Raw genomic sequence first — 26,307 nt, 5'->3', positions numbered from 1 at the left:
ATGAAACTATTAAGACCATTGGAGTCTGCTGCTTGAAAACATCAGCATAAGCGAGGGCTGTTACATTATTTTTCACGAGCATTACAGTCTATTGTTGTTGCTGTGTACCATCATCCTGACTACTTGTATGCATAATTAACCTTCAGGAAGTTTGCTAGCATCCTATGCAAATCTTTTCCCATTTTCAAGTGTTTTTTTCCCATCAACTTTGATCTAACCAAGCTTGTATTTTTATTTTGATTCAGAGGTCAACTTTTACTTAGAATCCAAATGACAAAATCACAAAGTTTAATTTCAGCTCTGAAATACCACCAATTGAATCTCAACATGGTCTTCCCATTTCATTTAAATCAAGACAATTTGGAGTGGTTCTCTTTCAGCTTGGATGTGTTGTTAATGACTACACTGTAAATGGAGTAAAACATTTCTTGAGTGTTCCCTGATGGTTTGTTTTTTAAGAGTAGTAGTAGGCATCCTTCAGTCTTGAGAGACTATGGTTACATGCTCTGTATGGAGGCCTTGGAACAGCATCTAGTGTGGCTGAGAAGGCCAATTCGAGAGTGATGATCCCTTCCACACTGAACACAAACACAATCTGTCCCCTGTCCAGCTCCCTGATTTTGCTGGGTTCGGGACAGCCTCTTCACCTTGGCCTGCTGGACAAGGGTCTCTTCAAATTGGGAGAAGCCATGATACACTGCCTGCCTCCAGGCTTTACGCTCAGAGGTCCAGGTTTCTCATCAGTTGAGGTCCATTCCTAAGGCCTTCAGATCCCACTTGCAGATATCCTTGTATCGCAGCTGAGGTCTCCCTCTGGGGCGATTTTCCTGCACTAGTTCTCCATATAGGAGATCCTTTGGAATCTGACAATCAGCCATTAACAAGACATGACCAAGCCAATGTAGATGTTGCTGTTTCAGTATTGTATACTTGCTAAAAATTCCAGCTTGTTCTAAGACTATTTTATTTGGAACTTTGCCTTGCCAGGTGATGCAAAAAATGCATCAGGGACAATACATATGGAATGTGTTCAACTTCCTCTCCTGTCATATACAAAGGGTCCAGGACTCACTGCAGTACAGGAGTGTACTCAGGACACAGGCTCTATAGACCTGGATCTTGGTATATGGTGTCAGCTTCTTATTAAGCCATACTCTCTTTGTGAGTCTAAAGAATGTGGTAGCTGCTTTGCCAATGTGTTTATCCAGCTCAATATCTAGAGAGAGTGTCAGAGATCATTGAGCCAAGGTACACAGAATCATGAACAACCTCCCATTCTTCTGTGGAGATGGTAATAGTCTACCCCCTGTCCAATGACTTGAGTTTTCAGGCTGATTGTTAATCCAAAGTCTTGGCAGGTCTTACCAAAATGATTCATAAATTGTTGGAGGTCTTCAGCAGAATGGGCAAGAACAGCTGCATCATCGGTGAAGAAGAAGTCCCACATGCATTTCAGCTGGACTTTGGTCTTCACTCTCGATCTAGAGATATTAAAGAGCTTTCCATATGATCTAGTTCGGAGATAGATACCTTCTGTTGCAGTTCCAAAGGCGTGCTTCAGTATGACAGCAAAAATATCTCAAACAGGGTTGGTGCAAGGACACAGCCCTGTTTCACTCCACTTTGAATGTCAAAGGGCTCTGATGTTGAGGTCTTTGTAAGATCTATCAAGGCCACAAAGAGTGGCTTTCATTTTTCCCTACATTTCTCCTGCAGCTGTCAGAGAGAAAATACCATACATTCTTTTGATGTCACCCGTGTCCACTGCTATCTGTATCTGAGAGCAGAGCTGAAGCCAATAATTGTTGGAACATCTCTTGGCAGCCTGCTGAACTTTGCTACGAGCAACTCAAAGAGCCTGCAAGTTGTGCTCACTAGGACAGGCTCTGTATACTGCTAGAGCTCTCCTCTTATCCTCGATTGCTGGCATCAGCTCCTCTGAATGGGCTTCAAACCAGTCTGCCATCTTTTTAGTCTTCTTGCCAAATGTGGACAAGACAGTGTTATAAACAGCATTCTTGAAATGTTCCCATCATTAAGGTGCATTCACATCAGCTGGGCCTGGAAGGGTTTCCTCAAGCACTTGGACAAATTCCTCCACTTTTCTTTGATCATGAGTCTTGCTGATGTTAATACATGGTCTTCCTTCCTTTTTCGTGTGATACAATCTTTGTTCACAGTTTTACTCTACTACACACCAGGGAGTGATGAATATCGCAGTCAGCACCCAGATAAGTGCATGTGATTGTAATACTAGGAAGGCTAGAATTTCTAGTGAAGATCAAATCGAGCTGATGCCAATGCTTCTATCTTGGATGTTTCCAGGAAACTCTATGTTGAAGCTTCGTATTAAAGAAAGTGTTGCTGATACAAAAACCAAAATAACAGCAAACCTCCAGCAAGCATTGGCCATTTTAGTTCATCTTCCCAATGTTAAAACGCCCTTGACAAGTGGGCCAAGACTTGGGATCAGCACCAACTCTACTGTTAAAGTCTCCAAGATGGAAGAGTGGCTCTTTCTCGGGGATTTTCTTGATAGTAGCTGTCAGATCATAATAGAATTTGTTTTTGACTTCTGCTACAGATAACAGTGTTATCTGATAATGAGGGCGATCGGTCCCGTTGATGAGTGGAGCTGCAGAGACAGGATTCTTTCACTCCCCACAGTAGGTTGAACAATGGATCTCAGCAGAGTATTTCTAACAACAAAGCCAACACCATATTCCCTGGTCTCATTCAATGGTTTTCCCTGCCAGGAGAATGAGGAGTGTGTTTTTTTTTTAATTTGACAGATCCCAAGTCTGGCAATCTCATCTCTTGCAGGGCAACAATGTCCATCTGCAGCCTACTCAGTTCCATGTTGATGACATCTGTCTTGTGTGTGTCGTCTATTTTCTGCAGGTCATCAGAAAAGCCAGGGGTCATTGTCTGAATATTCCAGGTGCCCAACTTTAGGGCAGAAGTTTTCTTATGATTATTGCATGGTGCAGGGTTATCGATCTGCTTGTCGGCTTTCATCCTAAACCCCACACACCCTGTTGGGTTATCAGACTATGGTGAGGCAGCACCTTACTGGCTGAGGCCTGCCCAGCTGAAGGCAGGCGGTAGCTACCTAGTGAGGTGCAATGACCTCTCCCACTTTTGGAAGTAGCCCCTGGCATCACAGTCTACACCAGGCGAGCAGAGACTTATAACCAGGAACTGCTACTACTGTTTTTTTTTAAGAACAAGAAATAAAAATAAACTGAAATGCACGTAGTGAAGTGAGAGACTCTGCAATTAATCAAAAGAATAATATAGAATCATAGAATAATTGAGTTGGAAGGGGCCTATAAGGCCATCAATTTCAACCCCCTGCTCAATGCAGGAATCCAAATCAAAGCAGTTCTGACAGACGGTTGTCCAATTTTCTCTTGAATGCCTCCAGTGTTCAGTGCTCACCACCTCCTGAGATAATTGGCTCCATTGTCATACTGCTCAAACAGTTAATAGCTTTTCCCCTAATACTCAGCTTAAATTTGGCTTTGTATAGCTTGAGCCCATTATTACGTGCACTCTGGGATGATCAAGAACAGATCCTGCCCCTCCACTGTCATATATCAAGTATTTGAAAAGTGCTGTCATATCTCCACTCAGTCTTCTTTTCTCAAGGCTAAGTGTGTCCAATTCTTTCAGTTTTTCATACTAGGGCCTGGTTTCCAGTCCCCTGATAATCCTTGTTGCCCTCCTCTGACAAGGAATATGCAAGAGAGTATACTTAAAACTTTTTATTCCAGATGATTTCCTGATGTCATCTTCAAAGGATTTTTCATTCAGTTGAGAAAAATATAGTAAGTTCATTGGTGAAAAGCAGTTTTGGGGAAGCAATATAAAAAGGAACCATCCCAAATGAAAAACACATCTACTTGAACAATGTTGTTCCAATCAAAGATTTGAGGCTTACTTGCACAATTTCTTCTAAATCTCACCAGGCTATGACCTCCTGCTGATATTCCTCCTCTGTTGGCGAGGTTTCCTGGTTTCCCAAAACCCTGTTTTACTTTTGTACATTTACAAAAATGTATAGTAAATCATGTGCATATTTGGACCATTTCAAAAGAATGCATGACAACAAATGTGTATATCTGATCACAAACATTCTGTTGTTTTTAATGTCTCCCTGATGGCAGAAAGAGTGTGAATTCATGGAAGGGCAAGAGGTGAGCAATGGGTAGAGTGCACAACTCCCAGCAGGGAAATGAAAGGAAGGAAGGAAGGAAGGAAGGAAGGAAGGAAGGAAGGAAGGAAGGAAGGAAGGAAGGAAGGAAGGAAGGAAGGAAGGAAGGAAGGAAGGAAGGAAGGAAGGAAGGAAGGAAGGAAGGAAGGAAGGAACTTTTCCTACACACTATATCTTCAAAATTGACAGTGCTGCCTAGTGTTCCCATACGTCGTGACAGCCCTTCATTTCCCTCCTCCTCCATCTTCTTCTTCTTCCTTCTTCTTCCTTCTTCTTCTTCTTCCCTTAACAACAACAACATAGATGACAATAGAATAACAACTCAAATATACAGTGTATACCACCATCAGGAATATAAATAATATAAATATATATATTCTCATCAATATGTGACATCTTTGTTTCCCTTTTTCTCCCAGCTTTTGCAAACATGCAAATAAATACAAATACCTGAGAACAAATCGGTTTGGGGTTCCAATCTGTGGAGCGACTATTCGTATATAAAAAGCATGAGACAGTATTTGCACACACCCTTGAAAATTTAGCATGTCTTCTCTTGAGGAGTCAAAGCACACAAAAAACACACACCAAACATAGAACTAGCTGATTGAATACCCCTTCAGGTATTTATAATCCTTAGAAGCCTATGCAACAAAGCTGCACAGAGCACCATTTTGGACAGTTTGTTACTGTATTTGAAATAAAGTGTTGCTTACATTAAAACGATTATTTCCATTTTTTTGCCGAATCTGAACAAAGATTGTTCTCGTCTTCTTCTGGGGTAGAAAGTGTCACAAAATAGCTTTCTTTTCTTACATGGGAGGCAGACTAATTTTATAGTTCCTCATCCTAATACAAGGACAGGGAGAGCACAGACTTACATCCCAGTTGGGAACTTCACCAAAACCTGCCAAAGATTACACACAGAAAGAGATTTTCAGTTGGAGATAGGCTTTGATAAGGAAATCCAACTAGCTACAATCATCCATTTCCATTGATAGATACATTCCAATAAATTTCCAATAAATTTCTAGTCCTCATTCAAAGTTATTGGAAAACGGTGTATTAAGACTCTTACGTATTTTAACAGAAAGAGATAAGAGAACAGAGTTTGACAGGGACACACAGAAGTCAGATATCAAGCTAAACTTTGCAACCATGGAAAGACTTCCTCAAATACAGGTAAGATAGGATTTCCATTTTGTTTTCAATGCCACAAAAACATTTGAAATTCAAAATTATGTTATAGGGCTGTCCTAAGCACCAGTTGGTTAAGATTCCAGACAACTATTTTCATCCCAACAATCTGTAATCATGGCATACATTTCCTGCTTGCATCACAGCAGTTGTCTTGTCCTTTTGAAATGTCGAGTTTAGAGTTTCCTCGAAGTCATATATTGCACAGATATTAATAAAATATTGAAGTACATCATCTTGTATTTTTAAAGGACCAAGGACCCTTGTTTTTATTGAGTAGGGACTGCAGTGACAAAGTGTTTTAATAACACAGCATGTTACTGCTGCCCCACATGCACATTCAGTGAATAAATTACTTATTTTGTTGTTCCCATATCTTGGGTTTTAACTGCAGGAGACCCCATCAGATGCAAATCACATGAATTCTTTCCTAGGCAGGGAATTAATGAGTAAATAAGATTTTTGTATCATTCTGGCCCATGTAGTAGGTGACCTGTAAGTAACTTGTAGCATAATCTTATTACTAACTTTTAGGAGATGCATCCATATCAGTATACAATACTCCATAGTTTTATTCTAACTACAGCGTAGGCTAAACTCTGTGCCAAGAGAACTCTGTTGGCCAGTAAAAACTGACGGGAGAATCCACAGAGATCAAATGGTAACATCCAGAGCTTTAGGAGACTTTTACTAGCAGGACAGAAGGTGAGAGGAAACTAAAGTTCTTTTCCTTTCCATTTTTGTTTCTGTACACTTTCCCCCACTTGGCTGTTCCTGTTGTTCCCAGTATAAGGCAAGGATGTTGGCAAGTCTTTGGGTCCAATTCTGAAGTCCAAGTTTGAGTCTCAAGTCCCAACCCTAAGTCTGTTTTTAAAAACAAGCTTTTTTGCCCTAGAAAAAAAGGAGACGTAGGTGGGTGCGGGGTCGCAAGTTGAAGCCAAGTCATTAAAAAAACCCACAAAAACCACAAGGTATGTCTTGTCAAGTCATCAGTGCTATGTAAGTTCAGCTTGACAGTAGTGATGATGATGATGATGATGATGATGATGATGATGATGATGATGATGATGATGATGATAATAATAATAATAATAATAATAATAATAATAATAATAATAATAATAATAATAATAATAATAATAATAATAATAATAATAATAATAATAATAAATATTTTATTACGCTCATTGACCAGAAAAAGTAAGGAATATTATTTAAATTAGGAGATATAAACTCAATCTAAAAACACTAAAAACATTCTTATTATAAACATCATCATCATCATCACCACCACCACCACCACCACCACCACCACCACCACTACTACTACTACTACTACTACTACTAGACAGTGAGTCTCATGACTCAAGCCCCCATCGCTGGAATGAGCAAGTACAAATCATTTCCATTCTGGGGCATGTGGAGGAAATGGGTCAATCTGGTGAATGCAAAGTCTTCCCGGTCCATTTTTCCTACACCACCTGGAAAGGTCGAAGAAAACCTTCTCCAATTGAGAAAAGATGGTTGTTATTGCTGCCATTGCAGAGGCAGACCATTGTGCATGATGCCTCCTTTTCTGTCCATGGAAGTCAGTCTCCTGGAACCCTTTGCTGCTAACAACAGGGCGTTATTGGCGACTACAGAAAGAACCTCTCAGACACTGAAATGCTTTATTCAAACCATGGTGATAATCTTGTGTTTTTATGCTGGCATACAGAAATAGGCACAAACCAAAAAACTAACCAGGATGTTGGTCAATAATTACTGGTTCATTGGTTCAGGTTCATTCGGGTTCATCAAAAGCAACGAATCAAGACAAACGGAACCAATTAAGGTTTTTTAGTGATTTTTCTTTTGTTTCCTCATTTTCTCCCCTCTTGCCCCAACAGCCTGGTCCTATAAACCAGAAGCACTAGGAAACCCTGGGAAGGACCTAGAGACTATTTGATTGACAGGTCAGGCAGCCAAACACAGGGCTCAAAAGACTCTGGGGCAGTTGCTTTTTCTTTTTTATAAGACTGATTCACAGGAGCCATTTTCACCCCCCGAGTCATTTTTGCTAGCCAGAGGAACTTTTCTATCTCAGAACCCGGTGGCACATTGCTTCCTTTGTCAGGTAGCCTCTCTCCCCTGCACCACTGACTCCTCAACAACCTCTGTATATCAGCTCAGACTTCCAGCATGGGGAAAAGGCATTATCCCTCCCAGCCCACCTCCTGATGAGCAAAATTGTGTGTTGGGTTCCTTGGCATGAGCTGTTGCTGGAATTTCCCCAAAGCCAGCTGCTAAAGGACATTTTCCGGGGGGGGGGGAGCTTGACTTGAGGGTGTATAAGTTGGAAGTCCAAAATCCAAATTTCAACAATCTTGAAGGAGGTGTAGACAAAGGAAGCTTCTCTTTGATTTTGGTGTCTCTAGGTGGTGTGTGTGTGTGTACATTTTATGGCACCTGAACTTCTGAATGAAGATGAACTGATTCATGATTCTTTTTTCCCCCTAAATTTCAGAATGTTTGTGGTTTGTGGACTTCAGTGAACCATGAATCACAACGAACCTCTGTTTTGCTGCCCATGTCTACTGGCATAACAGAATTTGTATAAATCTGGGTGACGATTACTCCAAGTTAAGAAGATAGCAGGGCCATTTACTGTTGTGTTCTGAGTAGCTACTAGTAGCAACTTGCCACTAAGATTTAGTTTGATTGTATTGTACTAGCAGGAATAACTACTAGAATTTGGACCAGTATCGATTCGCTATGTAAATTCTCACTTGTCTTGACCCTCTGTGCAAAAGCAAGCATTACAACTTTCTTCTGCTTCTTAGTGAGGAGGGCAAGAAATTTCCCAACATGCTTGATGGAGTTATCCCATTGACAAAAACAGTGGTTTGTGCAAAAAAAAAAAATGTTTCCATATGTCTTCACCTTTCAGTTCAGGAAGGAAAGAGAAAAAATGTATGCAACTAAATAAGAAACCAGGACGAGAAGTAAATGCATGAAACAACAATGAACTTGTAAAATTTTCACATCTCTTATCAAATATTCTCCTCTGCCAGGAGAAAGAGGAGGGACATGGAAAGCTGCTTTAATACTATGCACCTGTACCAGCAATGATTGGATGGGGCCCAAATTTCAGTGCAAGTGAAGAAAGTTGTTTTCCTACAGTCAGGTGACTGCCCCCCCTGAAAAAACCAATATTCCAAAACTCCAATAGCATGGCGAATAATATTAGACTACTATTCCGGAATCCCTCAGCCAGCAATATTTAAAGAGCTGGACTAGATCTTGGCAAATCCATCTTCTGTTCCCTGGTAAGTGACAAAGCTCCCTGTGTAACTTTGAACCCATCACTGCTTCTCCCCTAGACCTACTTCACAGGGTTAATGTGAAGGTAAAGTGAAGAGGTCAGCATTGTATACTATCTTCAGTGCTGACATAAATAAATATAGGCTTATGAAATGCCACCTCTTGATTTCAACTGAGTCCTGTTACTTCCATGTGAGTACTCTATAGGCTTAGACATACTGAGTGATGACTTGTCTCTTTTTGGAGGTGTATTTCAATATATGGGTCTTGGAGCATCTTATGGGGGAGGACGAGGATTGGCAAGTCTGACTGCCTTTGGGAAAAAAAACCCTGAACACATGGTCTGGATTAGCCATGAATATTTCAGTTGCTATGGCAGCAAAGTGCCCTGTAAACCACGGCTCTAACATAGTTCTCATAAAGGGCTTTCATAAAGTTGACCATTATAACCCTTAAGGGGAAGAGATATAGAATTTAATGAGTACAAGTAGACTTTCTGTCTTTACATCAATGTTTAATACCATTCTGGGCTAATCTGTAAAACATTATTGATTGTTGTGAGCCATACAAAGGTATGGTAAAGGATGGCATAGATTGCTTCCCACCCTCAGTGAACGGTTATTTAAATAAGCATTACTACCAGTCACAGATCATGTGGAATTCTGCAGAGTGATTCAGCTGAAACCTGTGATTGAAGCACATCTTGAGCAGGCTGACATCTCATATTCCCATCTGCCTCAAATCTATGTTTCTTGGTTTAGACTCCCCATTAGGGATGTTTAACTTTGCTGGCCTCATCTTCCTGGGCAAAGATGATGGACCTTAAAACTCTTCTCACAAGAAGGCGGCATACCCTTCTTTCTGATACTACTGTCATGTCTGATATCCTTCATCTTGTCTCTTGGATATTTATGTAGTGGTCTCTTTAAATGATGGTAGGAATAAATGTGTTTCTTTCATAACTTTTACAGTGGTGCCCCGCATAGCGATGATAATCCGTTCTGAAAAAATCATCGCTATGTGGATTTGTCACTATGTGGGGCAAAAAAGCCCATAGGAACGCATTAAAACTCGCTCAATGCATTCCTATGGGCAAAAAACTCACCATTCTGTGAAAATCCTCCATACGGCCACCATTTTCGCTGCCCGGTAAGCGAGGAAAGGGCGCAAAAACAGTGCGGGTGGCCATTTTCTTTACCTGGTGGCCATTTTGGAACCGCCGATCAGCTGTTAAAAAAACTGCTTTGCAAAAATCGGTAAGCTTACCGATCATCGCAAAGCGATTTCTGGCCATTAGGAATATTGCAATGCGATCGCTTTTGCGATCGCAAATAACACATCGCTATGCAGATTCGTCGTTAACCGAGGTGCTCGTTAAGCGAGGTACCACTGTACATATTTCCTCTCTTCCTGTTTCATTATCTCTATCTTGTTTCATTATCTCTATCTTGTCCTGTGTTTGTATTTGCTCCTACACTCAGGCCCTTAGCATTGAACTCAGCACCACTTAGTTTGGATAAATCTAATAAGGTGTTGTTAAAATAACAGTGCAAAAAGGGTGCTTTTTCATTCAATAGAATTCTTCAAAGATCATCTCTTTCCCCCTCACATTCTCAGCTCTCTCTCTCTCTCTCTCTCTCTCTCTCAGACACAAGACTTCCCTTAGACTCCAGAATCTATCTTGATCTCTCCCCAAACTCCACTAACACCCTCTTCCCAATTAAGTTATTCAGAAAACCTCACCCATACTCCCCTACCCTAGTTTCTCTCAGTCAATCAGAACCATTCTTATCAACATCCTATCTGATCTGATTGCAATAAAAGAATTCCAATTCAATTTCTTATCACTATTCTGTATTCCTCACTCACCCCCACCCATCATTTAGTTATTTATTTATTTTGTTTATATCCCACCTATCTGGTCATTGCGACCACTCTAGGCGGCTTACAACACCAAATACGAGAATAAATATAAAAGGAATGATTACACTAAATAGGCAATTCTTCAAGATGGAGAACAAATGAAAAATAAACCACAAGAGAAAAAGAAGGGGAGAGAATCAGAAATTAACCGGAGGGAAGGCCAGACTTACCAAATCAATGCATTCCAAATAAGACATTTACATATATCTCAGTACATTTAAATACAACTAGACATCACAGAGAGCAAGATGTATTGCGAAGTTCTTGATGAGAAAGCAGACTGAGAATGTGTGTGTTGTTGTGGTGGTGGTGGTGGTTTTCTGATGTGGACTAACCATTTTTGGACAAATAATCCTGTAAGCTTTAGTACTAAGAAGTACTAAGTTCTCTATAATCACAGGTTTGCTATCAGAACATTATGATTCTCATGTTAGGAAGGCACAGAGCTATAGATATTTTAGTATAAAATAGATTATCTGTGAATTGTAGGAGAGTAATCTCACCTTTTGCAGGAGCCCATCTGGTTCCCCATAAATGTTTTATTTCATATTAAATATTCACAGCCATTAATCATATGTAGAGTTGCTGGTTGTGTTAATACATGAATACCTTTTATTATGCAGATTAAGAACAAACAGCAAGTTAGATTTACTTAGGAAAATCATATTTGTTGTTATTATTATTTTATTGGGAAGAAACAAAATAAATTATCTACATATGGCTTTACACGATAAAGAGAAAAAGGTGGGGGGAAGGATAATAAAATGTCCAAATGCACATACATCTAAAATTCTGCAATAAAGTCTATTAAACCATAACTCGAGGAAGAGCTCCATGCATATAACATGTAGAGGACCTGCATATGTGCATAGCTAAGTGCTGGGTTAAAACCATAACTTTTTGAAGGTCTGAAGTAAAAGATTGGGACAGAATTGCAAGGAATCCAAGATATGTCGAGGATAATTTCACACTGAGGCAGAACAAGGCCTATGGCCATCAGCAGCCATACTTGACAGGTGTGCAAAATGCTGAATCATGCAGTCTGGGATGATGCAATGTCCGCACTGTGGAGAAGATTTACGGATCTCTTCTATGAATGTCATGCTGTCATGCTGCTGGTTTGTACTGCTGAACTTCTGTATCTACTGTAGATACACTTGGTGTTGGAAGAAGCTGTCTTTGTGTCATCCAACTGGACTGCCTGGACTGAAACAAAAACTCTGCTAGCTTACATCAACAAGACAGGTCAAGGTCTGGGCTGTAAGGGCAAAAAGGGGGCAAATTCAAGAAGATAACCTTTTGTAACATCTAAGAAGGAAGACCGGGAGGACTGAGTAATTTTTTTTTCTTCTCTTGTTTGCTCTATGCCATCTGCGTTGGGGCTGTGGACAGGAGTCCAACACCTACAGAATGTTTTATCCTATCTCTTTTTTTTTTAAAACTCTCACCAAAGAATTTTTTTTAAAAACCCAAGGAAGTTCTGGGGCAGTTTTTGATTCCACTGGAATTTCAGTGTTTTGAGAGTTGGTTGAAGAGTTTAGGTTTGCAAGGCAATTCTGATTTCATTTTATGGCCAGAGAATCTTGTGATTCCTGAGCCTACTGAGTATTCTAATATCCCCTTTGTCCAAATGAGGTCAAGTTACTGACAATATGGATCGCCTAAAAAAAATAGCACCCTTTTTAACCTTCAGTACTTTATTTGTTACCTAATATGCCACTTTTCTCCCAGAATTGGGACTCAATTGGGCTTACAAACTATTTAATTCAATAGAAGATTAAAATACCAAGAAAAAAACAACCCACAAATATTAAAATGACACTAAATTAAATTATATTGTGAAAATTACATTATTTCATTATATTATTTAAATGCAATCAAAATTAAAATCTTTAACATCCTTTGATTTAAAATATTAATGCTAGTTTGCACTTTGCCCACCCAGACCAGAATAACGAGACAGACACAGTGTATGGGATAACTAGGGCCACAACTTTATTAACTTACCGTATTTTTCGCTCCATAAGATGCACCTCTGCATAAGACGCACCAAATTTTTAGGAGAAGAAAACAGGAAAAATAATCTGTTTTTTTTCTCCTAAAAATTGGTTAGCCTTATGGAGAGGTCCATCTTATGGTACACACCCTAGGATCCTTTGGAGGCTCACCCTGCCCCCCTGGGGGTCAGAGGGGGCGAAATCGCCACCTTCTGGGACTCTTCTGAAGCTTCCCAAGCCTCAAAAGAGTCTCAGAAGGTGGCGATTTTGCTCCCTCTGGCCCAGCGGGGGGGTGAGCCTCCAAAGGGTCCTAGGGTGTGTTGCAGGACCCTTTAGAGACTCACCCTGGCCCCCAGGGGTCAGAGGTGGCAAAAATGTGATCTTCTGGGACTCTTCTGAAGCTTCCCAAGCCTCAAGAGTCCCAGAAGGTGGTGATTTCGCCCCTCTGACCCCTGGGGGGGGGAAGGTGAGTCTCTAAAGCAGTGGTGTCGAACCTTGGCCTTCCAGATGTTCTTGGACTTCAACTCCCAGAAATCTTGGCCTGCAGAGGTGGTGGCGAAGGCTTCTGGGAGCTGTAGGCTAAGAACATCTGGAGTTGGACACCCCTGCTCTAAAGGGTCCTGGAACACACCCTAGGACCCTTTAGAGATTTACCCTGCCCCCCAGGGGTCAGAGGGGGTGAAATAGCCACCTTCTGGGACTCTTGAGGCTTGGGAAGCTTCAGAAGAGTCCCAGAAGCTGGTGATTTCCCCCCCTCTGGCACAGCGGGGGAGCCTCAAAAGACTCCCAGAAACTGGTGATTTCGTCAGAGCTGGATCTGTGCAGGGGTGGGGGGAGTGTGGCAAGGGTCTTGGAAGGCTCCCTCGGACCCTTGCAAGTCTCCCCCCACCCCCCCACGGGGCGGGTGTGTGTGAAATTGCCAGTTTCTAGGACCTTTTCTGAGGCTTTAAAGGCTCAGAAAAGGTCCTAGAAGCTGGCAATTTCGGCCATGCTGGACCCATGGGGGGGTGGGGGAAGCCTTGCAAGGGTCCTAGAAGGCTCCCTTGGAACCTTGCAAGGCTCCCCCACCCCTCCACGGGGCCAGCGGGGGCAAAATCGCCAGCTTCTGGGAGTCTTTTGAGGCCGTGGGGGTTGGGGGGAGCGTCGCAAGGGTCATGGAAGGCTCACCTTGCGACGCTCCCTCCCACAGGGCCAGTGGGGACAAAATTGCTGCCTTCACTCCATTAGATGCAGGGACTTTCCCACCCACATTCTGGGGGGGGGAGTGCATCTTATGGAGCAAAAAATACGGTATTTAACCTGAACTTCTCCTTTCACAAGGGGGCCTACCATAGTGCAAAACAGGTCTGTAACCAAAATCAACCTTAGCCTTCCAATCTTGAACTCACTCTAGGGAGTTCCTCTTCTGAAAGTGTGCTGCTGTCATGAGTGCAGCTGAAGACCTGGAACCAGAAGGGTTAACTGAGGCTGAGGAGAATGCTGAGCAATCAGAAACACCTGAATCGCCTCCAGATTCTCCTTCCCCAGCAGACAAGCTCTGGGCCAGGCTTCGGGGAAGACTTATGGCAAAAAGGTCAGAGGATTGCTCAAAGGCTGTCCACAGAAACATCCGTTCAACTAGTCCTGAGTACTGACAGGATGGAAAAGTTTCCAGCAGCTCAAGGGGCTGTTTTACTATAAAAGCAGCTCCTAGTCAGCAAGAATTCCATGGAAGCAACAAGTCAAAACCTCTGGCTTGCATTCACGCTCCTACAACCTTGAACCGTGTTTCCTGAACTCCTGACTCTGGACTATGTTGTGTATTTGACTCTGGACTCTGACCTTGGACTACGTTCTGTGAGTTGTTTTGGTAGTTGGATTTCGGCTTTGTATTCCTGACTTTGGACTGGCTTATTAGACCTCGGCTGTTGTAACCCCCTGGAACGTGACAGCTGCCCTACTATGCAGCACACTCTCAGCCTTCAAAGAGCTCGAGTACCCCCAGATGGTGCTCCTGGCCTGAAGTACCCATCATTCCCTGGGGCCCCCTGCTTACCCTCCCCTCATCAAAACCTCTGCTAATTCCCTTCTGAGAGGACAGGTGCCTTGCACTCCCTGGGTGCATCCTTTCCCAAAGATATTGATGCCCTGCTCCTGGCCGCCTGTGAATTCCTTCCACATTTACCTGAGCATTCTTGCCCAGGTTTCTGGATCTTCTGAAACAAAAGCTCTTGCTCTGCACATTTAAGTCCAAAGTTAAATGTGGCAATTCAGAGGACTCAAATTTTATTTACTTCAGGTTATACATCTGATCAGCTGAGAAATAGACTCATACCATTGCTTTCCCTTGTTTTCTGAAAAAAATCTAAAACTGAAGCATATCCCTAGCTGAAGTCATAACCAACATAATCAAGAATCATGTTCTCTTTGCTACAAAAATTTAACTCCAGTGGTGCCTTGACTTACAAACATCCCAACCTCATCAAAACCTCTGCTAATTCCCTTCTGAGAGGACAGGTGCCTTGCACTCCCTGGGTGCATCCTTTCGAACTCACCTGCACCTGTTCCTTTTGCACTACCCACCATAGCATAGGGGCTACAAAGTATGCCCCTTGCCCCCCCCCAAGCTGACAATCTCGGCACAATGGCCGCCTTGTAAATCTCTCAAGAAAATATCTAACCCTATGTCCGATAGGTATACCCCATCTGACCTGAATAACCAAGGCTGCTTAAACTTGATGCTAGGATGCATAATAATGGCCCTCAGACCTTCCTTAATGGCCCTGCCAACTTCCCTGTTGAATCATTTCCGGGCCCAATCAATACATGTGGGGTCATACATGAGTTGTGGAATAATCGCTGATCACATAATATCAATTGCTGGGTAGCAAGCTGGAAAAAACTTCAGGTCAGTGATGACCTGTATAAGCCGCCTACAGTGGTCTTAAGTGACTAGATAGGCGGGATATAAATAAAATAAATAAATAAATAAATAAATAAATAAATAAATAAATAAATAAAGACTTGCCTGTTCTTCAGGCCAAGTCACTGCCCCCAAGATGAATCAACACTATCTCAAGGGTCACATCCAGAGTATCCTGGGATGCCATTTCTTAGAACCCGTCCCACAGCATGCCTCTCTGTCCCCTCCATTCAAGCGCAGCCAACACTCTCAGCCCCAGGATGCAAACCCAACTGGTCTGACTGACATATCTGGCTGCCCAAAACATGTAACTGTTGTCACATAACAGAACTCGAACTTAGAACAATGGCAATTCAGGATCTGAAATGACAGAACAACACAAACACAGCAGCTGTGGTAGAGGTCGCACATATGAGCCATATCTGTTGGATAACCACTTCCCCACTTTTTTGATATCCTCAACTCCATATCTCAAGGCCACTGCTGTAGATGCAATGCTAATACAAAGGGAATGGGTCCCAAATCACCACCCCTGTATCTCAGCCTTATGAAAGGCCTGAGAAGTCACTTTCCAAAATTTAGTCAGTGGCGGTCCATCTCCTTGTGCTGCAAAAATCCTCCATCCTTGTCTCCCCTGAGGCTTAGGTATTCTTGCCCAGCCTTCAGATCTCCTCTATAGAACACTGTCCTAGCACAATAACCTGCCCCCTTCCCCATTGATCCATTTTTGACCTACATAAATGAATGGCAGTCTGCTCATCTGATGCCACTACATCCTTCCTCTGCAAAGGTGATAGGGATGCATTCGTTTTGGCCACTGCCACTAACTCACTTACCTGGAGGCCCCCCAAAAATGCTATCAATGTTGCCGCCCAAAACAGGCAGGCCTCAAAGTGATCTGTACAAACCTTATTCCACATGTTTCCTAGTTTTTCTAAAATAGCTGGAGATATGGGCATACAGGTATCCTTTGTGGCATCCCGCTCCTTGTCCCATCCCTCAATCATCTTCTGAATGTGGAAGTCGGCTGTATTGTCCCTACACCCTTGTATTTTGGCATAAAATTCCAAGGTGGACATTTTTCCTTGTATCGACCTAGGTGCCAAACCCTTTCTGTGTAAACAAACCACAAATTACATAGACTGTTCTACTGGGGTCAAACGTGCATGCCCCAGACATTTTTCCTCACAAAAAGTTTAAAACTCATTGCACACTGCTGAATGAGTACTGGTGGCAATGATTAAGTTCATGGCCCTATTGGCCTCAGCCCTCCAATCCTCCATACCTTGTCTGGTAGGACCTCAAGTTGAGCCTGTGCCTCCAGTACCAACACCCTGAACTGGTCCATCTTTTGACCGTACAGGGGGCATCAGCATGGAACTGAGTAGGCTGCAGATGGACATTGTTGCTCTGCAAGAGACAAGATTGCCAGACTTGGGATCTGCCAAAAAACACTTCTCATTCTTCTAGCAAGGAAAACCATTGAATGAGGCCAGGGAACATGGTGTTCCCTTTGCGATCAGAAATACTCTGTTGAGATCCATTGTTTGACCTACTGCAGGGAGTGAAAGAATCCTGTCTCTGCAGCTCCACTCATCAGCAGGACTGCTCACCCTCATTAGTGCATATACACCAACATTGTCATCTATAGCAGAAGTTACAGACAAATTCTACGATGATCGGGCAGCTACTATTAAAAAAAAATCTCCAAGGGAGCCACTGTTCATTCTTGGACACTTTAACGCTAGAATTAGTGGTTGTTGTGGGTTTTTCGGGCTTCTTGGTCATGTTCTGAAGGTGGTTCTTCCTAACGTTTCGCCAGTCTCTGTGGCCGGCATCTTCAGAGGACAGCAAACTGTGCTAGAATTAGTGCTGATTACAATTCTTGGCCCACTTGTCAAGTCTGTTTTGGCATTGGAAGATGAACGAAAATGGCCAACACTTGCTGGAGTTTTGCTGTTATTATGGTCTGTACGTCACAACATGTTCTTTCATAAAAAGTTTCAACATAGAATTTCCTGGAAACATCCAAGATTGAAACATTGGCATCAGCTCGATTTGATCCTTATTAGATATTCTAGCCTTCCTAGTATTACAATACACACAGTTACCAGAGTGCTGATTGCGACACTGGCCACTCCCTGGTGTGCAGTAGAGTAAAACTGCGAACAAAGCGATTGTATCACTCGAAAAAGGAAGACCATGTACGTATTGACATCAGCAAGACTCATGATCAAAGAAAAGTGGAGGAATTTGCCCAAGCTCTTGAGGAAGCCCTTCCAGGCCCGGCTGATGCAAATGCACCTGAACGATGGCAACATTTCAAGAATGCTGTTTATAACACCGCCCTGTCCACATTTGGTAATGAAGACCAAAAAGATGGCAGACTGGTTCAAAGCCCATTTGGAGGAGTTGATGCCAGCCATCGAGGATAAGGAGCTCTAGCAGCATACAAAGCTTGCCCTAGTGAGTACAACTTGCATGCTATTGGAGTTGCTCATAGCAAAGTCCAACAGCTTGCTAGGAGATGTTCTAATGATTATTGGCTTCAGCTCTGCTCTCAGATACAGACAGCAGTGGACACAGGTAATATCAAGGGAATGTATGGTATTTTTCCTCCAACAGCTGCAGGAGAAATGCAAGGAACAACAGTCACTCTTACAAAGGCCTTTGATTTGGTTAGCAGGGGTGGCCTTTTTAAAGTACTTCCCAAGTTTGGATGTCCACCTTGACTCCTTAACCATCAGGTCCTTTCATGAGGTCATTTCATGAAGGGCACTGTAGTTTTTGATGGCTCAACATTAGATCCTTTTGTCATCTGAAGTGGAGTGAAACAGGACTGTGTCCTCACACTGAACCTATTTGGGATGTTTTTTGCTGTAATGCTAAAGCACGCTTTTGGAACTGCAACAGAAAGTCTCTATCTATGGACTAAATCAGATGGAAACCTCTTTATTCTCTCCAGATTGAGAGCAAAGACCAAAGTCCCGCTGAAATGCATGTGGGGCTTCCTCTTCACCAATGATGCAGTTGTTGTTGCCCATTCTGCTGAAGACCTCCAACAATTTATGAATCACTTTGGTAAGCCCCGCCAATACTTTGGATTAACAATCAGCCTGACACAAATCATGGGACAGGGTGTAGACTATTACCATCTCCACACAAGAATAGGAGGTTGTTCATGACTTTGTGTACCCTGGCTCAACAACCTCTGAGACTCTCTCTCTAGATGTCAAGCTGGATAAATGCATTGGCAAAGCAGCTACCACGTTCTCTAGACTCACAAAGAGAGTATGGCTTAATAAGAAGCTGACAGCATATACCAAGATCCAAGTCTATAGAGCCTGTGTCCTGAGTACACTTCTGTACTGCAGTGTGTCCTGGACCCTTTGTGCATGGCAGGAAAGGAAGCTGAAAATGCTCCATATAAATTGTCTTTTTGGTATCATCTGGCAGGACAAAGTTCCAAATAGAATGAGCTGGAATTTTTAGCATGTATACATTACTGAACCAGTGATGCCTACATTGGCTTGGGCATGTTGTGAGAATGACTGATTGTCAGATTCCAAAAGATCTTATCTATGGAGAATTAGTGCAGGGAAATCGCCCAGAAGGAGACCATTGCTGCAATACAAGGATATGTGCAAGTGGGATCTGAAGTCCTTAGGAATAGACCTCCACAGATGGGAAACCTTGACATCTGAGCATTCAGCTTGGAGTCAGGTGGTGCAGCATGGCCTCTCCCATGTTGAAGAGACACTTATCCAGCAGGCCGAGGCAAAGAGGCAGTCCCAAAACCAGCAAAATCAGGGAGCTGGGCAGGAGTCAGATTGCACTTGCCTTCAGTGTGGAAGGGATTGTCACTCTCGAATTGGCCTTCTCAGCCACACTAGACTCTGTTCCAAGTCCTCCATACAGAGCACCTTACCACGAATCATTGATACAGAATATCTTTGTTGTACAATTTGCACACAATAATAATGAGTGAAAAGGTGAACCTTATAAGTCAACAGAGTACAACTTTTTAGTATGCAAATAATCTCTACATTCCTTTCCCCCATTGATGTAGGTTGTCTCCACATGATGACCAACATTGATTTGAGCTTTAAGGCCTTCTAAGATTCCTTCTCTCCATTTGAGAACAAGACAGGGAGCTTTTTCCCCTGTCAAAGTGTCTGTGATTTGATTTAATAATTGCCTAGAATACTTTCCTTTGGCACATAGAGACACACACACCAAGCTATGGAGGATGGGTGTTTTGCTACACAAAAAGCAGACAACCCATCTAGTGCTTCAAAATTTGGAGCAAAACTGGAATAATCCCATTTTGGGGTCAATTTGGCAATTACACAAATTGTACATCATTGCCAAAAAAAGAGAGAGAAAAGTAGGCCCGTAAGAAAAATTACATGTTTTCGGAACATTCCATAAATCTTACTATGCAATAAATAAATAAATCCTTCCCCCATGGAAGAAGGAAATCCACATAATGTGCTATGGAGTTGAAAGTAGATAAGAATGCTGTATGAGGGGAATTCAGTGAAATGAAAAACAATAACAAAACAAAGAAACAAAATTGACATATCTTCACCATTCTAGTCTCATTAGGTTAGTTTGGTATGTTCTTATCGTAGGTAGCATAATGAGAAAATTCTCTGAAAGGGAAAAATAATCAACTAGTTCTGCTGGTTCACTTGCACAAATAGGTGTGTATTTAACCTTGATTGACAGAGTGTGTGAAAATTATGTAAATCCTATGGATGAACATTGGAGACTCATTTATTGAGGCAGTTTATATTTATTTGATATATTAATCATAATTATTTAGTACTAATTTTCTCAAGTTAACACTATCACAGTGAAAGAATTTGATTACTGTAAACCGAGTCTTGTTTGCTTGTTAATTCCATGGCAACCTGCTTCAAGCACTAGCAGTAATATGTATGTTGTATTTTATTTTTTTTCCCCTTTGATTTATGTTTCCATTTTGTTTCATTTAGCTAAAATATTTCAGGGGAAAGGAATGGAATAAAATATGGGGGGAAATAGTTATTGAAAAATATATGCTACACATCCTTCCGGCTTCTTAAAAATGGAGAGCAGATGCACCCTGGTTAGTAGTACTTTTTATTTATTACTACAGAGAATCATTGAGCTGTTTTGTTTTTAACACATGAATAGTCAGAAATGGGATAAAGTATTATAAACACTTGCTCTTGGGAAAGTTAGCTTTTGAAACATAGTGCCTAGCCTTCAGTTTGAGAAATACAAGTCTCTGGACTGAAATGTATGCTTTGTCATGTCGGATTAGTTGAACCACAGATTGCAGCAGCCAGAGTACTCAAAAGCAGTAAAAACAATCAATAAAAAAATAAATAAATCTTTACATTCACAAATACAAAAGTCCCCAGCTCAGCTACTTTCTGATTGTTAACTAAGCATTTAATCCTTTTCTTGTTTGTCTCACAGCTGAATTTCAACCTCAACCTCTCTCTCTCATTGGTTGTCTGAATTTTATTACTAACAAACATAATAATAAAGGGTCCTGTTTTTTTAGCTGCACCTGGAGGGGAAGGTTCAAGCTTCCATATGAACAGTCTAGATTCTTCTAGCCCAGTGGTTCCTAACCTTGCATCCCCAGCTGTTCTTGAACTAAAACTCCCAGAAGGCTTCACCACTAGCTGGACTGGCCAAGATTTCTAGGAGTTGTAGCCCAAGAATATCTGGGGACCTAGACATGGGCACTTCACATTAGTTTCCTGCTGTCACATTCCCAGGGGGTTTCAACAGGGAAAAGTCCAATAAACCAGTCCAACACTAGAAGTCCAGAAGATGCAAAGCAGATACAAAAATGCCAAAGCCAAACCACAAACTGTAGTCAGCAGTCAGAGTCCAAAGCCAAGGGTCCAGAGAACAAGGCCCAAGGTAAGCAGGAGCATGGCTGCAAGCCACAGAGTTGACTTGCAGCTTCCACAAGCTTGCAAGCCTCTGGGTGCAGATTTTATAGCAACAGCAGTCATCAAAACACTTCATCCTGCTAAAACTCAGGGCTGCTCAACCTGATGTTCCTATGGGAAGCATTCATGCGATCCTCTGCCCTTCATGTCATGAGTCTTTGCCGAAGCTTAGCCCTCACCCTGGCTACCGGGGGAGGAGAATCTGGTGGTGATTCAGCTGTCTGTGTTTCTAATTGCCCAGCATTTTCCTCAGCTGTAATTAACCCCTCAGATTCCAGATCTTCTTCAGCTGAACTCATGACACCTGTCTCCCTGAGCTGCTGATTATCCCTTTGGTGTGGAGGTGGGATGGGGAGTCTTCCTGCTCAGCTGCTAAGTGGCCAACTGTGAAGGGAGGCAGGGTTGTGGGCTTCTCCTGCAATTGGCACAACAACGATGACGAACGCCATGCAGAACCGAGTAAGTGGCCCAACCAGTTCTGGGGGGTGGGTGGGATTGGGCCACTGTGGCACCAGTTCATATTTGCTTCGCCAGGGAAATGAATACAAAGTGCCCATGACAATTGGGAACCATTGCTCTAATTTCATGACATTGACAGCTCCTCTGTTTGGCCCGAGGAAGGCTAGGTCACTTTCCAAAGAGGATCAATCCAACTGGAGCACTGAATGATGTATTAATATTTATGATTATTTTCTTTTTGTAAGCACTAGTGTAAATGCAATTTTGGGTGCAACTGAAGAGTCAAGAGGCCGTGGACTGGATTGAGCTAAATAGGGTTGCTTAACATTGTGGTATGTTATTAGAGCAATCCTTGCATTCACACACAAACAGGATGACACACTACAAGTGGCCCTATTTAGCCCATTCCCCATTCTCCACCTCCATGCCCCAATATCCTATCCCTTTTCTCTCTCTTTCTGCAGGGAGCAGGAGAAAGTGGATTGTTTTAATTTGTTAAAAATGGCCTACCACTGAATTGTTTGGGGGGGGGGAGACACCCACTAGTGTGGTTTGATACTGATGATCACAATGCCAGAAACCACATAAAAATTTATTTATTTATTTATTTATTTATTTATTTATTTATTTATTTATTTATTTATTTATTTATTTATTTATTTATTTATACCCCGCCTATCTAGTCATTTCGACCACTCTAGGTGACCACATCTATCATGCAATAGATAAAGAAATAGATAATAGTCATGCAATAGATAATAGTCATGCAATAAATAAAGAAATGCCAGTGGTCCGAAATGGTGGATATAGTCAAAGCCATGGAAAAAGGCTTATTTGCAATTATCTGTACAATGTGTAGTCAACAGTAATTAGGTCAAACCAGACCATCCAAAGAGGGAAGCAAAATGCATAATAAATTGTAACTTTGCTATCCCTTCTGTGTTTGTGTGTAATGTTGCTTTTGTGATTTCTATGGAAAAAATATGGGGCAGGGGAGGAAGGATCAATATAAATAAATAACAAACTTTTCCAAACAACTTGTGATGCAACCTGATTAAAACTTAAGCTCTAACATGGCTTCAGTGGTAATTTAGGGTCTTGATGATGATGATGAAAAGTGGTGCCTCGTTAGACGATGATAATCTGTTCCACTGAAATGGCTGTTTAGCGAAATCACTGTCTAGCGAAAAGCATTTCCCCACTGGAATGCATTTAAACCTGTTTCATGCGTTTCAATGGGGAAGAATTGTCATCATCTAGCGAAGATCGGCCATAGGAAAGCCGCTTTGCGAACCGCCGATCAGCTGTTTAAATTGCTGTCCTGGGAAGCTTAGGTCCCGAAAACACCTGTTTTGCAAGCACGGAGGGAGCTGTCAAAATCGTCGTCTAGAGAAAATCGGTTTGCGAAGCAGGGCCAAAACATTGTCAAGCGAAATTCCCCCATAGGAATCACTGTTTTGCAAATCGCTATAGCGATCGCAAAAAGTCAATGTCTATCGAAAAAACTGTCATGCGGGGTAACTGTCTAGCGAGGCACCACTGTAATATGCTGCCAAGCCAATTCTGATTTACGGTGATCCTTTCTTGGGTTTTCTGGGTATAAAATACTCAGACATTGGTCCACCTTTCAGCTTTTCTGGGGGACTGTGTGGTCTATCTAGGACTAAACAGTCCGGATCTTCTCCTACAAGGCACAATGGGGAGTCCAGCTGCCAATTTCCAGATCCACAGCCAGGCTTTCTATATCATTCAGCTATCTATTCAGTTTTACCCAAAGCAATATACATAGTGTTTGGACTAAATCTTAATGCGAATCCACTGAATCAATAAGGCTTACACAAGTACCAGTTTATCAAAGACCCACTGACAAAGCTTCAGTGGGAAAACTATGCCATGTTGGTAGACCTAGGCTTTGTCTGTGCCTTGGAATTGGGGTTCATAACTGGATTGAGGCCTTAAATCAAAAAAGAAGAAGTTTTGATGGAAATACTAGAAAACTGTTGTATAACTGTTGATCCTAGCTTGCTTTGCAATTGCTGTTCTGTGTCACTTTAAAAAAAAAACCTTGAAAGTTAAACATATACCTGTTATTTGTACTTCTCAGTGCTCATAACAAAATGCCAACGAGGCAAAACTTAACACTTCAATTAACTGCCTGTATTCTGGGTTGGACATTTTTAGTGCCGCAAGAGATACGCTCGCCTTCGGGAGAAAATAACTGTCTACTGAATGAAGGGCCCACATGGTTCTCTTTCAGCAATGTTTTTAAGTAATTGTCTTTACACCAAAACATCTGTTGGTAGTAAACATTCATGACTTATGTTGGCTGTGTAGAAAGAGAGATCTAAGTGTTATCTCCCTTCTTTATTTCCTTCAGAAACTGTCTTGCTATTTTCCTTTTCTCCTTATTTATCTAGCCAGCTCTGTTGTTGGGGAGACGGAAGGTCAAGCAGGAGTTCTGGCTGTTACAGAGGAAAGAGTTGAATAACATCACCCCTGCCCGTCCTCAGAGGTATACCTTTGTTTCTGGTCTGACAAACAGTTCCTTGGTTTTCAGCTCGCCTCCTCTAGGCTAGGCTTCTATATTTCATTTTCCTCCTCCATGTTTTTTTTTTCTTCTTCAAAAAAAGCCCTAGGTAACTTCCTTCCTGTCTAATGACTACTTGAGAGGATTCATAGTTACAGAAAATCAATATTTTAAATGGTATCGAACAGGGCTTTCAGAATCTCAAGGTGACTAGCTCAGTCTTTGCTGATTAAACATGACATGACGCCATCAAAGTCAGCTGCAGAGTTGTTTTTCCCCTGTTTGCGCTTACAGTTCAGGCAAAAGCATTGTGGGCTTTAGACCTATATAGTTCTTCAGCTCTGTCCTTCAAGAACAATGACAACTTTTCTCCATTCCTTTGGGAGAAGAAGAAAGAGTAGATAAGTTCCTTGTGTCAAACAAGCATTAGAATGAAATGTGTTGTATTGAGGGATTTTGTTGCTTTTATTATCTTCCACCTCCCAAAAAATTTCTTCCCACTTTTTGAAGTTTCAGTTTTCCTGATGATGTTCTTTCCTTAGTTGAACTGATGCATTTCTTATGTATGAATGTGTTTCAAGATGATGATTCCATTGTTTGGTGGTTTACTCTTCACTGGGCATGCATGCATTGATTTTTTTTTTAAAAAAAGCAAAAATAAATAAAAAATAAAATAAAAATCTAGATGTGATCATACATATAACTGCATCAGAATTCTTTTCTGGGGTGTTTGATGGAAGTGCATGTAAGGACTTGTTAAGATATTGTATATAAATTAATAGTACCTTGAACTAGCTGGCTGGATATCCCAGTGAGTTAGGTATTTGGCTGTACCTCCTATGAGGACAGAAGGGACATGGTGGCGCTGCAGGCTAAACCGCAGAAGCCTGTGCTGCAGGGTCAGAAGACCAAGCAGTCGTAAGATCGAATCCACATGACGGAGTGAGTGCCCGTTGCTTGTCCTAGCTTCCGCCAACCTAGCGGTTTGAAAGCATGCAAATGCAAGTAGATCAATAGGGACCACCTCAGTGGGAAGGTAACAGTGTTCCGTGTCTAAGTCGCACTGGCCATGTGACCACGGAAGATTGTCTTTGGACAAATGCTGGCTCTATGGCTTGGAAACAGGGATGAGCACTGTCCCCTAGGAGTCGAACACGACTGGACAAAAATTTTCAAGGGGAACCTCTACCTTTACCTATGAGGACAGACAGCATGTAGCCTTGGGCAAACTGTACATCCCAAGGCACACCCAGAAGAAAGGAATGGTAAATCACTTCTATGGATTCTCTACCTTGAAACCCCTGTAAAGGGTCACCATAAGTCAGATTTGACTTGACAGTTCATGATTATTATTGAACCAGTTCTTGCAGTACTTTTGTGACTGTGATTTTAGAAGGATGGAAGGTGAGATGTCCCCCCCGCCCCCCAAAAATACATATAGTTCCCCTGAATTGTCTAGTGATCTGAGGATATTTGTCTGGGTCTCCCCTTCATACCTATTATGTTCTGGGAATAAACGAGGGAGTCCTTCTGAAGAAGTGTGCGTCTAGTAAAATGCCTCAAACCTCTGAAACTGGTTCTTAACTTGGTATTGTCTGTTCTGGCTAGCAGTGAATTTCCAGAGCTTTGAGCAGGTTTTGAATCACCACTTCTACCTGAATTTTGCAGATGGAAATGTTAAAGCCCTTCTCCTGAACGGTGTTCAGTCCCTGGGAAGTCCTTGCTGAAGTGTTAAAAGATGCTTGCCGAAGTGGGAACATGCCAGGACATGACGCTATCATTCAGGGTGCAACTAAATGAGATCTGAGAAGTAGTTTTATGATTTC

The sequence above is a fragment of the Pogona vitticeps genome, chromosome 11 (assembly GCF_051106095.1).
Source record: "Pogona vitticeps strain Pit_001003342236 chromosome 11, PviZW2.1, whole genome shotgun sequence".
NCBI lineage: Eukaryota > Metazoa > Chordata > Lepidosauria > Squamata > Agamidae > Pogona > Pogona vitticeps.
This window is presented reverse-complemented; position numbering follows the sequence as displayed.